Consider the following 14,809-nt stretch of genomic DNA (forward strand, 5'->3'; position numbering starts at 1 on the left):
ACAGTACCAGAATTACCCATTCTAAAGACTTAAACCTTGCCTATGATATAAATAGGACCTGTTGGAGAGATAGGTATGTATCCCAGAGACTACCCAGTCTATGGAACAGGCTCCCCATCCATGTGAAGCAGAGTCCCTCCCTAATCCAATTCAAGTGCAACTTGTACAATTGAATGAGAAACTGGAAATACATCCCTGGTTTGACACCTTTGTCTCTGATTCAAACAAGTAACCTGTAAATGGTTCAATCTCCCAGGCTCATGCTTACACTTATCAAGGGTATCAGAACTTGTCAGAGATTTGTGATGCATGGTTAGGCCTAAAAAGGCCCTTGTGGTCATTAGCCTAGTAAACACCTATGAACCTCTAACACTTCCTCAGGATATACAACAAACAAAAGAAAAAATAAAACTGTTGTTAAAACCACAAAAAACGGAAACTTGTATGGACAAACGGAGTATATTATTATTATTAAAATACAGACTTTATTATATCATTTTAATGCTTTCATCGTAATGAGACTTCTTCAGAAATAAAACCAATGCATTGTTCATCAACTTTTTAAATACTGAAAGTCCTGTGACATCACAATTAATTAATTGATTTAAAAAGACATTGCCACAAAAATATTAAATATTCACATAAAAAAACTAAATCAATTTTGCCACAAAAATATTAAATATTCACATAAAAAAAACTAAATCAATTTTGCCACACTTCCTCAGGATATCCCTAGCTTGGTAACTTTTTTGTCTCTGAAGTCCCTGTAGAGAACAAGTATAATTGCATGCCTATTAAAGATGCAAAGGAAAGGGAGGTTCAGCACATTGGGCAAAATTAAAGTAAGCAAGTTGTATCCCTGCAGTGGGCTTCAGTTCATGGTATTCAAAAATATCTGAGCACAAAGAAAGACTAGAAACTAAGTAAGAGTGGAAAAAATTACATAAGCTGAATTACAAGACCCGATTGGTTAGTTATGGTAAAAGTGCCGGAATGTGCATAATATTTTAATGGTGCCATTGGATGAAATGGATCTATGTCTCAATCAGTCTGGCACATGTAAACTATTGGGCTGTAGGTTACATAAGGCATCACAGAGGTCTTCCAGTAGTACAGATATTTTTGTACTTTAAGCACTACAAAGTTCTTTGTTCTTATGGTTTGTTTATGTGTTGTTCAATTAATGTTAGTTTAAATTCATACATTTACAGTGACAATTCATCCGTGTCTGACACGACTGTTACAGGAGGTAAAACCAGGCTCTAGGCATGCGCATTTCTAAGTTTGCAAAATGATCACTCACTTAAAAATCTGACATCTTCTGATAGGATAACCAGTAAGAGCACATCCCTAATAGTAGGATGGAATTTGTTGAACAGTATTATGGGAAGAAACTGAGGACATGTCTTGGGGAAGTTTGACACGTGCAGCCAATAAGTTCTGTGATCAATTTATTGCCCTAATAATGACTATCCAGGAAATTTTGAAAAATTATTATGAGGGTCTAAAGAAACTAATGTAAGATGTTGAAAGAGTGTTTGTAGGTGTGCCCCCAATGAATTCTCAAATTCCTACATGGATAGTTCTTATCTGCTTTTAAAACATCACATCAAAACGCAATAAACAGTAAATCAGCTCACATAACAACTGGGACTATAAAATGTTAGGCAGACACTTAGCCCAGAATTCACCAATACTGGTACCTCTGCATGTTGTAGCAGCCATTTTTACTAATGGTTTGCCTCAGGAAATATTTTCCTAGAGATCCATTTAAAAACAAGAGCGTGACAAAGATAAAGATAGAAAATGTAAAGTCTCAGATCATTTTGCAGTGTTTCTGGCACTGTAGCTAGTTGAAGGGAGCAGAAACAAATATGTCTGGATAGAAAAATCTCTTGGTTTTCTTAGGCAATGAGGTTAGAAGCCATATAATTAGGGGGACCAAGCATTTTGTGCTCACTAACTTGACTTAGTGGGAATTCGTTATCTGGTACAATACTGCTGTTTCTTAGGAAACCAAGTAGATGATGATACAAAAGGAGGGGGATGACATTTAACAGCTGAAAAGATAAATGACCTGCCTATGGGACTGGCATAAGCTATAATGCTTTAGACATCTTCTACAAATCAAGGAATACAAGCCTAATCATGGGTAATGATGATTAGCTGAGGGAAGTCATTCTAAACTATATCTGGAATGGGCAGCAACAAGAATTTGAGACATTGGAATTAGCCAGGGCAGGTGCTTTCTTGATATATTTTTATATGCATATACAGTAGTAGCTATGAATGTGGGTGAGAGGGGTATTTCAACTGACCCACCGGAAGTAACTGTAGTTTACAAGGAGTTCTATGATAACTCACATAGAAATGTCATTGTATCTAAACCGTACTGGGCCAGTAAGGTTAATATTTTTCTACAGGGAGCTAACATTCTCCACCTTCTTTGAATCGCAGGTAGAAAGCATGAGCTTTTATATTTTGTGAGCAGAGGTGGACCTGGCTATTACAGAATGACCAAATGGGTAAAGCCTCAGGTCCAAATGGCCTTTCCACAGAATTATTCCATCTGTCTTTACAGAACCTTATAGCAAGATTAAGAGAAGTGTTTATGGACATCCAGTAAGGTGGCCTACCACTCCTTTTTTTTTTTCTATAATTTCAGTCATAATCAAAATGAGGACCCATTCAAGGTCAGTGACTACCTCTCAGTTTTCCTTCTAAATGCTGATATCGACATTTATGCCACAGTTCTAGGAAAACGACTTAAGAGTTTTGTACTTCCCATGCAAGCAGGTTATTGTGCATTGAAGACATAGTGTGGGATATTTAAGAACCCTGCCAGAAATTGACCCATCATTAGCCATCTTTTTAGATTTCAGGAAAGCTTTTCACTCTGTCTGAAAGGTCTGTCTCTAGAAGATAATGAAAAAGATGGCCTCAAGGGGATTTCATCAAGGCAGCCTAGGATTTATACAATAGCCATATCACAGCAGTCCTCAAAATGACATTATCAAAAATATTAAACAGGTAAAGGAACCAGACGGGGTGTTCCCTTTCCCCACCCCTCTTTCTCATTAGCAGCTGAACTTCAGCATGGCTATTGCACTGAAACAGTCATGGAAAAGGTTGGATTTGCACTGTAGCCAAAATCAAATGTCTGCTATTTGGTGAGAACTTCCTGCTTCTTAGAACCCAGTACATGATATCTTCATATTACTGTTCTTTGCTTCCATCTTGGGACCAAACTGAAACAGTTTAAAGACTGAGATGCTTCTTGTTGAGCCTGTGTAATAAGGCCCATGGGGCAAACTGTGCTTTGGATGGATGTTGTGGGTTCTTGTATGGTGAAGAAATAACCTTTGCTTGTTACAATACATGGCAGTACTTGGAGAACTAATGAGGTATATAAATATAAAAGTGCAAACTGCTGCCCAAAGGTCCACACCCAGAAAACAAACAAATAAATAAATAAATAAAATAAATAAATAAATAAATAATCAGGCAAAAACAACAAGATAGGACCACCACAGCTCTAAAATCCAGTATTTACTTACAAAGTAAAAACAGGATAAGCGCTTTCACGTGAATAACTCACACTTCATGATATCTCAAAAAAGAACAAACAACACAGTTTAAATAACAGTATATCCTAACCATTAACCAAAATAACAAGCATCAATTAATCAATTAAAATAAAACCAGTTAAAATCAATCGAGTCAGTTAAAATTAAAGAAACTTTAAAGTGCAATGCATAAGGACCCATCAACTAGAAGTTGGTTTCCTTGTTTATTTAATTACTAGTTGTATTCATTTAATTATTTAGGGGGCCATGCCTCCAGTGCAGGTTTTATACTGACACAGTTATTAAGCCCAGGATGGATATGGGCACGTAGTCTAAGAATCCATTTCAACTCAATGGACTCCAGATGGTTATTTAGATTACCCCCTCTCTTATTCCTGTTTACAAGCTGTAAAACTATAAAGTTAAAGCTATGCATTATATAAACAACAATATGCTTTGCCAAAGCATTCTGTAAATTCATGCTCTTTATGTCATAAAGATGATTATACATCCTATCCTTCAACCTCATAGAGGTCTTTCCAACATAGAAGCAATCACAGCACTTACAGCTGGCGAGGTATATTAAATTACTGCTGTCGCAGGTGGTACTAAACATAGGAGCAAACTTAAAATCCAGGACAGGGTGACTGAAAAACTGTGTCATAGATATCACACTACACATGTTGCAATGTCCACAGGGAAAAGTGTCAAGTCTTAAATCCTTCACACTCATCATAGCATCTCCAGCATATTTAACTTTGTCCTTACACAGAAGTCATTTCAGATTTAAGCTATTTCTATAGAAAAAACATGGTGCCTCCCCAACTGTATTAGCTGTAGCAGGGTGTACAGTGAGTATATGCCAATTACGCCTGACAATATCTATCATAACAGCATTGTCATTGGCATAAGTCATTGTAAAGCAAAGTCTATTCCCCCTGGGAATATTTACCTATACCATGCCCTGATGATTTGGGATTATCAAAAACATCACGCTTAGCTCTATCCAGTATGGATTTACTATAGCCCCTGTCCTCAAACAGATGATCTAAAAGGTCCACTTGGATGTTCAAATCATTGTGGATTTCTTACATATCCTTTTTACTCTGTGTAATTGCCCTTTAACTATATTGGGAAAAACAAACCTGGGGTACATACTACCAAACTCTAGTAAACTAGTAAAGGTTTCCAATATAGACTGGTAGTTATTATGCCAAAATCATTCTTACACAAAGTGACATCTTGGAAATCCACACTAATCATAGATGATGTCATTGAGAATTTCAAAAAGTCAGTTGTGGATTCCAGATAATCAATAAACTCACATAGGTCAGAGTATTCCCCATCCCAAAATAAAAGAATGTCATCAACAAACCGCCTATATAGTCGGGCATGTGAATAATAAGTACAATCAAACAAAAACCTCTTTTCCCAACAATATACGATTGTTAGCATAAGAATTTGCTCATGGGGTGCCTATAGCGACACCCCATTGCTGCAAATAAAGTCGACCATCAAACATAAAGACATTATTGGAAAGAACCATATCCAACAGCGTACATAACAATATTACATCATTGTTTCCCATCGTATCTATACCATTCAACATCTCCCTAATAGCTTCTAGGCCATACTCATTGGGTATAGATGTAAATACATTTTTTATATCAAGTGTTACCAATATACATCCAGAGGGCAAAGGTTCTCTAGTGTATACCTCTATATCATCTAACAACTGAATGGTATCCTTCAAAATAGTAAATATACCTTTCACTATAGGTCCCAGCTTTTTCTCTATGAAGACGGACATAGTTTCAGTCACCCATCCACCACCTGCAACAATAGGCCTCATAGGAGATGAACTCAGGGATTTATGCACTTTCGGTAGGCCATTTATGTGTGGAATAAATAGATGTTCCACACACAAATAACAGTATAATTCATAATCAATTTCCTGCACAATAATAGAGCATACAAATTATCCTGAACCTGTCTAACAATATTCGTAAACCATACAATATCTATAGCAACATAAGTTTCCACATCTTGTAACAACTCATACATAGCATTAACATAATCAATATGGTTCATGAGCACAATCCCCCACCCTTGTCCACTGGTCTAATGGTCACATCAGCATTATTCTGTAGAGACAACAAAGCCTCCCTTTGGCCAGCATTCAAATTAAAATAAGAACATCTAAGTACATTTTTATTGTAAAATCGCTCATATATATCCATCTCACAGGTTTTAATAAAACAATCAACATGTGCCGGTAAAACGGAGTTATATAGACTCTTGCGTCTCAACAAACAACCATGTCCAGTATGTTCAGTAGTATCTTTCAAATAAATCAACTTCAGCGCAACGCTATGCCCAAACACCCTCAAGTCAGTGAGCAAAACAGTCACATCCATACCTGTCAAGGGGACAAAAGATAACCCTTTATCCAATAAAGAGGACTCAGTGGAAGTTAAAGTATGATTAGACAAATTGAACACTAAACTGTTCATCTCCTGGTTTGTCGATTCATATTACTGCCTTCCCCTGAACACTTCTTCTTGCGTCGACCCCGACTGTTTGACCTTATTTGAGATGTTGTACTTGCCTTCACTGGCAGTAGTAAAAAAATGTTACATATTCAATAATGATAGCACTTTGGGTCTAGCACTGGAGTCAGGGGCAGAATTGTGCATAGCCTGCTGATTGGGTGGAGGCGTCTGAGCCTGTGTCGAAGCAAGTGAAAGATCCAAGTGCTCTAACAAAGTTTTGCTATTAGCAATGGTTATCGGCTCATTCAAAACAGATATAAGAGCCAGCACCGCCTGAGACACCGGTACATTATTCAATACACCATTCCCAGCAGAGTCAGAAACCAGACTTACATTACGAGCAGTATCCGCAACAACATTGGTAGTAGCATTATTCCTTGACCATACAAAGACATTACCAAGGCTAAAATCTTTAAAGTACTGTTGTAATTTGCGCTGCTTAGTTTGTTGTAGCTTGTTGCTATACAATGAAACATTCATATAAGTATTTGCTAACATGTACATATATACATCACCTTTGAAATGACAAGAGAAGTCTTTATGTAGAATCTCTATCTTTATGGTTAACTCATCCTCAATTGGGCTGAAATACTCAATTAGCAGCTTCATATATTTATAGCCCAGTTCAATATTTAGTTGCTGCCACCTTTTTAGCAACTTGGGATGGGTATCCCCATACGTCGGCATACACAAATAACTAATGAGATCTAGAACATTTTACGTACTGCAGCATATCCCTTGTGAATTCACTCAGCCTACACTCTTGAAAATCAAGCAAATGATTTCTTCTTTTGTGCGGAATAACAGTATATGCCCAAGGAGATGTTTGGAGATGGAGGCTTGGGTGATGCTGATCTTGCAAAGTCTGATGCTGCAATCACAATTTCCCCACTTTGGTTAGTCTCAGAGTTCCATTCTTGTGGGAGCAGTTGCAATCAAAGCTGTTACAATGTGATATAATAATAGCAATAATAATAATAATAGTGGCATATGAGCAACCTGCCAAACTTCATAAAAAATGATGCAGCAAATATGCCTTCATGCAACACAGAGACAGTTGGCTTCGAGCCTTCATTTTGATTCAATGTTCTTGTCTAGGGAGATCCTGTGTAATGAATTGGGGCTAACAAAGTGAGGTGGTAAAAATGAAACCATAAGCAAAAAGTGCCTGATGGATGCATGTGAGGTTCGGGAACAAAATAACCACTGCATCCATCCATGCTCCGAAACAAAGTCACACCCTCCCTTCTAGGGTCATTGAAAGTGCTTATCACTGTGGCCAAATCATCCCCACGATAAGATATCCACAGAGGCACTCCTTTCATTCCTTAGGGATCACATAACTGAGGACATAATACAACAGCCGTCTGAATGCATAGAAGTGTCAGAAACATTTTTTAAGGTGGGCAAACACTTTAAAGTGACATCCGCATATTGATACTGTATGACACTGTGTCACACTGTTTAAACTTATAAAATCATTTAATATTACTATAAAAAGGATTCCTGGTTTTGAAGCAGGGTTACAGAACATCTAGCATGAGTCAGTTTAGGGGGCATACATATAAACTGTGGTGTTTAAGTTGTGATGTGGATACCCCTGACCTGTTTTATAAGTTTTGGGGATGCCCCTCCTTTTGCTCATGGCCTGCCAGTTGCCAATATATCCTGGTTTTCCTCCTACATTCATGTCACTGTACATTTTACATTTCACCTCCCACAATTTTCTTGATATTTTTTCAGTCTCCAGTATAGTGCAGATCCTGTTTTCTGTAGAAGTCTAGAAGCGTAAACCCAGAACATCTGATACAATTTTCACCTCTTCTTTCTCATTTCTGCACTCCTGCTTCTCTTCTCCATTACTTGTTTACTTCTTTTAGCTTATTTATTAGCATGCATTTGCCTTCTTGCCCTTTTGCATGTGTTGTTTTTTCTCCTTACCCTGCCATGTTACTTCTTATACCTGTACGTGTACAGAATAGTTTAGCAATGCCTACTAACTGCAATGATGATTAATTCATAAACATTGCTCTATCGTTTCTTAATTTTCCAAACCCCTGCACTCTGTTTCTAACATCTGTAACTTCTTTGTTTACATTCTCTTCACTCTACACAGTTTGTAATGTTTCAACATGCCTGTACCATGCAGTTCCATGGAATGTGGGATAAGACAGTGCCTACTTACATTAATGTGAGTAAGGGAAACACAAAACCCCAATAACCATAGATATTATGCCTGCCCAGTGGTTCACAGGGATAAAGGCTTGATTGACCCCAGTGACTTGAGACTGATTAGGGTCATGGGTTTCTAGAAAGTTTAGATGGATGATATGGTGCTGAGTGGCCAATTTAGGGTCACTAATCCTGCAGAGAGGGGAGATGGCTAGACCAGCTGCACCAGTTACCCAGGTAACAAACCAGGATTCTGCATGACACAACTGGGGTGTGGTCATAGCAATTAAGCACTGCACAAAGCCAGCAAGATGTGCATGTGAAGGCATGTCTCCATCTTGCACTGCAACATATGGGCTTCCAACCATCAAATAGGGTGTAGTATGTGATTTGGAAGGGAGGTTTGCATGACAAGGGCATAATAGTTTATTTACTCTCAACTTTGAGAGTAGCAAATGTGTTCATAGAGGTTTTTTCCTTGGCTGGAGAATGACTAGGCCATAGTGTGCTCATTCTGCCCTTGGGGTAAATGGTCCAGCTCTTGCTCCCTGATTAGAAGGATTAATGGATCATGTAGGGACTGAAGGAAGAAAAGCTATCAGACTGAGACATGCAGGAGAAAATACATAGCTGTTATGTGCAGTGATGTGGTGTATTGATTATGTTGTGCATTGATTAGCATCAGGTGAATGAAGTCTTCCCTTCAGTCATTTTGTGTTTCCATTTATCTGTTCTCCTCTTTACCCCTACTCTGTCATTTTTCTATTGTACCATGTTATTTACCTTTTCTCAGTATTTCTGTGTGTTCTACAGCCTGACATGTTTAACTGTTCTACAACCTGATATGTTTAACTGCTCTACAACCTGACATGTTTAACTGTTCTACAACCTGACATGTTTAACTGTTCTACAACCTGACATCTTTAACTGTTCTACAACCTGACATGTTTAACTGCTCTACAACCTGACATGTTTAACTGCTCTACAACCTGACATGTTTAACTGTTCTACAACCTGACATGTTTAACTGCTCTACAACCTGACATCTTTAACTGTTCTACAACCTGACATGTTTAACTGCTCTACAACCTGACATCTTTAACTGTTCTACAACCTGACATGTTTAACTGCTCTACAACCTGACATGTTTAACTGCTCTACAACCTGACATGTTTAACTGCTCTACAACCTGACATGTTTAACTGTTCTACAACCTGACATGTTTAACTGCTCTACAACCTGACATGTTTAACTGTTCTACAACCTGACATGTTTAACTGCTCTACAACCTGACATGTTTAACTGTTCTACAACCTGACATGTTTAACTGATCTACAACCTGGCATGTTTAACTGCTCTACAACCTGACATGTTTAACTGCTCTACAACCTGACATGTTTAACTGCTCTACAACCTGACATGTTTAACTGCTCTACAACCTGACATGTTTAACTGCTCTACAACCTGACATGTTTAACTGTTCTACAACCTGACATGTTTAACTGCTCTACAACCTGACATGTTTAACTGCTCTACAACCTGACATGTTTAACTGCTCTACAACCTGACATGTTTAACTGCTCTACAACCTGACATGTTTAACTGCTCTACAACCTGACATGTTTAACTGTTCTACAACCTGACATGTTTAACTGTTCTACAACCTGACATGTTTAACTGTTCTACAACCTGACATGTTTAACTGCTCTACAACCTGACATGTTTAACTGTTCTACAACCTGACATGTTTAACTGCTCTACAACCTGACATGTTTAACTGCTCTACAACCTGACATGTTTAACTGTTCTACAACCTGACATGTTTAACTGCTCTACAACCTGACATGTTTAACTGCTCTACAACCTGACATGTTTAACTGTTCTACAACCTGACATGTTTAACTGCTCTACAACCTGACATGTTTAACTGCTCTACAACCTGACATGTTTAACTGTTCTACAACCTGACATGTTTAACTGCTCTACAACCTGACATGTTTAACTGCTCTACAACCTGACATGTTTAACTGTTCTACAACCTGACATGTTTAACTGCTCTACAACCTGACATGTTTAACTGCTCTACAACCTGACATGTTTAACTGCTCTACAACCTGACATGTTTAACTGTTCTACAACCTGACATGTTTAACTGCTCTACAACCTGGCATGTTTAACTGTTCTACAACCTGACATGTTTAACTGCTCTACAACCTGACATGTTTAACTGCTCTACAACCTGACATGTTTAACTGTTCTACAACCTGACATGTTTAACTGTTCTACAACCTGACATGTTTAACTGCTCTACAACCTGACATGTTTAACTGTTCCTTCTTATTGCTCTAATTCTCTTTGTGGCTTATCTCTCCTGCTTAATGCTGAAGACCCTCCGTCTTTTCCTGTTCTCGCTTCCAAATTGTCCATTTGAGACTTAACCTCCAGCGTTTTTGCCATGCTCCCTGTTTTTACCATTCATTATGAATATAAATATGAACTTAAAATACAACTAAAACCAAAAATAACTACAAATCTTTCCTTATCTAGGACAAAAAGTTTAGCACTACCATCCAAGGATGTAGAGAGCTTGTCCACTATAAAATATTGCCCGCTCTGATCGAAAGAAAATAGCTAATATCCTAGCAGCAGATTTTGCAATACATTTTTATTCCACCTAGATATACACATTCCACAGATTCCATAGTACCAGCTACCACTTCAATTACCATGGAATAAGTCATCTCAGCCCTCTCTAAAGATATGAACACCTCAGACATGAGCCTAGAAAGTATAACAAGTTGCCTGATTATCAGTACCGAATATTTTCTGTCTAAACCCATAGTTAGCCTCTGTAGCCTAAGCATCTCCACTGGTTATAATCCGAAAGCATGGAAAAGGGCTACTGTAATGCTATTAGAAAGGGGCGGCCCGACCACAGACCCTGGTAACTAATAGACCTATTAGTCTCATTACCCTCGTATGTAACCCTGTGGAACATATTATCTCAAATCTCATTCATCTTAACCTTGAAAATCCAACACTGACTTTTGTCAATATGGTTAGAGCCACAAATGGGATTTCTGAAAGCAAAAACGTTATCGGTGTTGTACCTCAGGGCTCAATGTTGGGCCCTCTGTTTATCAGCTCTCTTGAGCTGTGGATAGCAAAGTCTGCAGATGACTGTAAATTGAGAGTTATTTGATTTTCCATTGACTCACAATTGCTTCATCATCCATTAAACCATACCAACAATTGGAGCAAAGACAATGGTCTCAAATTAAAAATGAAAAATGTTGGTAACCAAAACAATTCCCCATCTCACACAGATGACAAATACTTCAAGTCACATACTGTACTTATGGGTCCAGGCTTACAGAATTTTCAAAGGAATCTCCTCTATATCCAGTGAAGTCCTAATTCATGTAACCTGTGTCTCATTAGACCCGTTATTGAATACATTGCTCCTTTTTGCATGTACTTCTTTAAACATATCACTTGGCTTGAGAGACAACAGAGATTCTAACAGGTAAGATCAGTGGCCTCAAAAACTTCTGTTATCAGGACTGACTGACAGACGTCTCTCTCTTTGTGTAATCAAGTTATTATAAGTGATTTATGTCTATGCTTTTCAGCCATGAAAGACCTGATCCTATTTGACCTCCTTTTGCTTAATGGGATAAATGATTTGTCAAATACCCAGTTAAAGTAACTAACCCCCCATCAGTGGATGAATAAAATATATTGGCATGATAGATTCATATCTCAACATATCCCTCACCATTTGGAACAAGCTTCCACTACATGACAAGTAGAGTAGCATCCTTGCCATCTTCAAGGTAAACCTAGATGGTTGGATGGTCAGCCTCAAATTCTCCCCTGGTCTATGTTGTATTACCCTCCTTCAGGCTGGAGGGAAGTTTTGAATATGGGTTATTAGGAAGATTTGTAATGTTCTATAGACTGATTACCTGTGGAGCTATGAATCTATGGCTCTTACTGTATTTCTTCTCATGAACTATATCCTAATTCACTTCTTGTCTATTTTGTTTACTGTCATATATTTATTATGTAACTCATTAACCTGGTACAGGAACACATAATATTGTCAGTTCTGTGAAAAAACTGAGCTCTACCATTTAAAACAGAGTTTGGTCACTTGGGGGGGGGGGGGTGTAGATGCACATGTCCTTTTCTGAGTTGTGTTTACCTGCAAGCAGTGGGAAGATATGTTTAAGTGCCAATGTGGTGCCTCTACAGTTCTCCGCTCCCTCTGTTTCTGCCACACACTGTTCTCATTTGCAGAAGCAGATCTCTGTTAGTTTGTTATGTCACTGTTCTCTGAAGTCTGCCAAAACCACTAGTAGGTATCTCACATGAATGACCTCTTTTCATTTCCTATGATAGGCTGGTACCAGCCACTAAGGGTGTCTCTTCACAAGTTGCCTGCTTATTGCATATTTACCTAATCCCTACCCGGATTTTCTTTTTGTGTGAAATTCTCCAGCAGCAAGAGCTATCTTCCTAGTTCTAGCAAGAGTTGCATGAGCTTTGATAAGTGGTGAGGTTTATGCATTCGTTATCTTTGCTCTGTACAATCTCTGTTTCTCTCCTCTTCATATTTTTTCCTGTATTGCCCACCAGCAACTTTCAGGTGATATCGCATCACTCACTATCCAGGACCTTGTTTTGAAAAATGTACTGGTATAGGACAGGTAGACACATTCAGTACTTTCCCTAATGTGATACAACATGGTACAGGTGAAGAATGTTCTGTGTACTTTAATTATTGCCTCCAGTCGTACTCTAAACCTGTTACAGGAAACCCAATGATAATGAATGTGATACTTAGACATTCGGGATAGTGATGCATGTGTGTAATAGCTGTCACACAGCCTAGCCATCTCAGGACCTGAGATAGTCATCTGCTGTGCCAGTGGTGACAAAGGAAAGTCTCAGTCAGGGCTTTATCCTTCTATACCACAAAGTTGAGCTCTTCCTGTCCCTTAGATCTCAGTCAGGGTTTGTCCTCCATTTATTGTAGAGCTGGACTCATCATGTACCTCTACTTTAACTAACAGATAAAGTGCTGGAGGACAGAGGAATGAAAGGCAAAACATTCTTATTTTGTCCCTGGGATAGGATGAGAACACAGCCTGTTTGTAATGCACTTCCAGTGCTTTCTTCTGCTGATTTGAGGAGGCGTTGGGGATAAGAATAGCAAACTGGAGGAGTGTGGTTATAGGCACAGTGGCAGTTATTACGTGGTAATGAATGCTACTGCATTGTAGCTTTTACTCATGTCCATAATTCTGAGAACATCACCAACTAGAGACAGTCTCCCCAAAACTCACTAAGGGCAAATAAGGGCATCTTCCCCTTGCATCCTGATAGAAATGTGGACATACCACCTTCAGCTCCTTTCTGTACAAGATTCACTGAAAGTGGGAGAGAAGTTCCCTACAAACTAGAAGCTCTGAAGATACATAAGATAAGACAGGCAAAAAGTACAAAAAAAACAGGTACTGATGTTTTACTTTGTGTTAATTCAATGATTTTAATGTGGACTAAGGGACATAATTTGCTAAGCAAGAATGCCAATTTTTAAATGTTATTAATAAATGTTGCCAGTCTGTGCTATGAACCTAGATTTGAATAACAAATCCATCATGTTTATAGTGCTTGTAAATTGGTATAATTTTAGCAGTCTTAATAATTCAAACATTTGGAATATCATAAATCATGCAAAATGATTCATTTTAGTACAAAAATGTTTAGGAAATGTATGTGATAGTCATTTATTATATTATAAATATGTTACAGTACAGCACAGAATGCACACCATGTATTTATGGTGGAATTGTATGTCTGATCAGTAAAAAAAACAAAGTCATGCCAAACATAAAAGTGGTTGCCTACAAGTAAAAGCTATCAAAAACTAAGAGGCCCAGACCCAACTAAATTGCATTTTAAAAGGCTATAAGATAATCTTCAGGAAGGCATAGTCATTAAAGCCAAAGGCAACAATGAATATTTTTGTAACTATGTAAACAAAAGGCAAGAAATACTAATATAGTCTGATTCAAGCGTAAACGAGCAAAAGAGATGTAATTGATATTCTGGATGTACTTTCCAACAGTTCTGTATTTAAAAAGACTGTAAACAGCAACACATTTGCAGAAACAAGTGTGTCCAGTAATCTCCTGGCAACCAAGGAAAATAAAAACAAGGCTGGGAAACTTTCACAAAGATGTATTTTACAAGTTTCATAGTACCATATAACATCCTTGGGACATTCCTTTGCAAAATGTAAAATCTCATAATGCTGCTATTACTGTTTCACAAATCAGATCAGATAATGATTTTGATTTGTTTTTCTGGGTGTCTTTATCATCCTACCGAGTTCCCCACATCTATGTCTGGTCTGAAAGCTACTCCTTATCCCCCTGACTTCCTCCGATACTAGCTGGGGCTGGTCTTTTAGCTTGAGGGCATTCCTTGGATCTCATACACCACCTGCCT

This window comes from Protopterus annectens, chromosome 9.part0, assembly GCF_019279795.1.
Source record: "Protopterus annectens isolate FY-2018-M chromosome 9.part0, PAN1.0, whole genome shotgun sequence".
Lineage (NCBI taxonomy): Eukaryota > Metazoa > Chordata > Ceratodontiformes > Protopteridae > Protopterus > Protopterus annectens.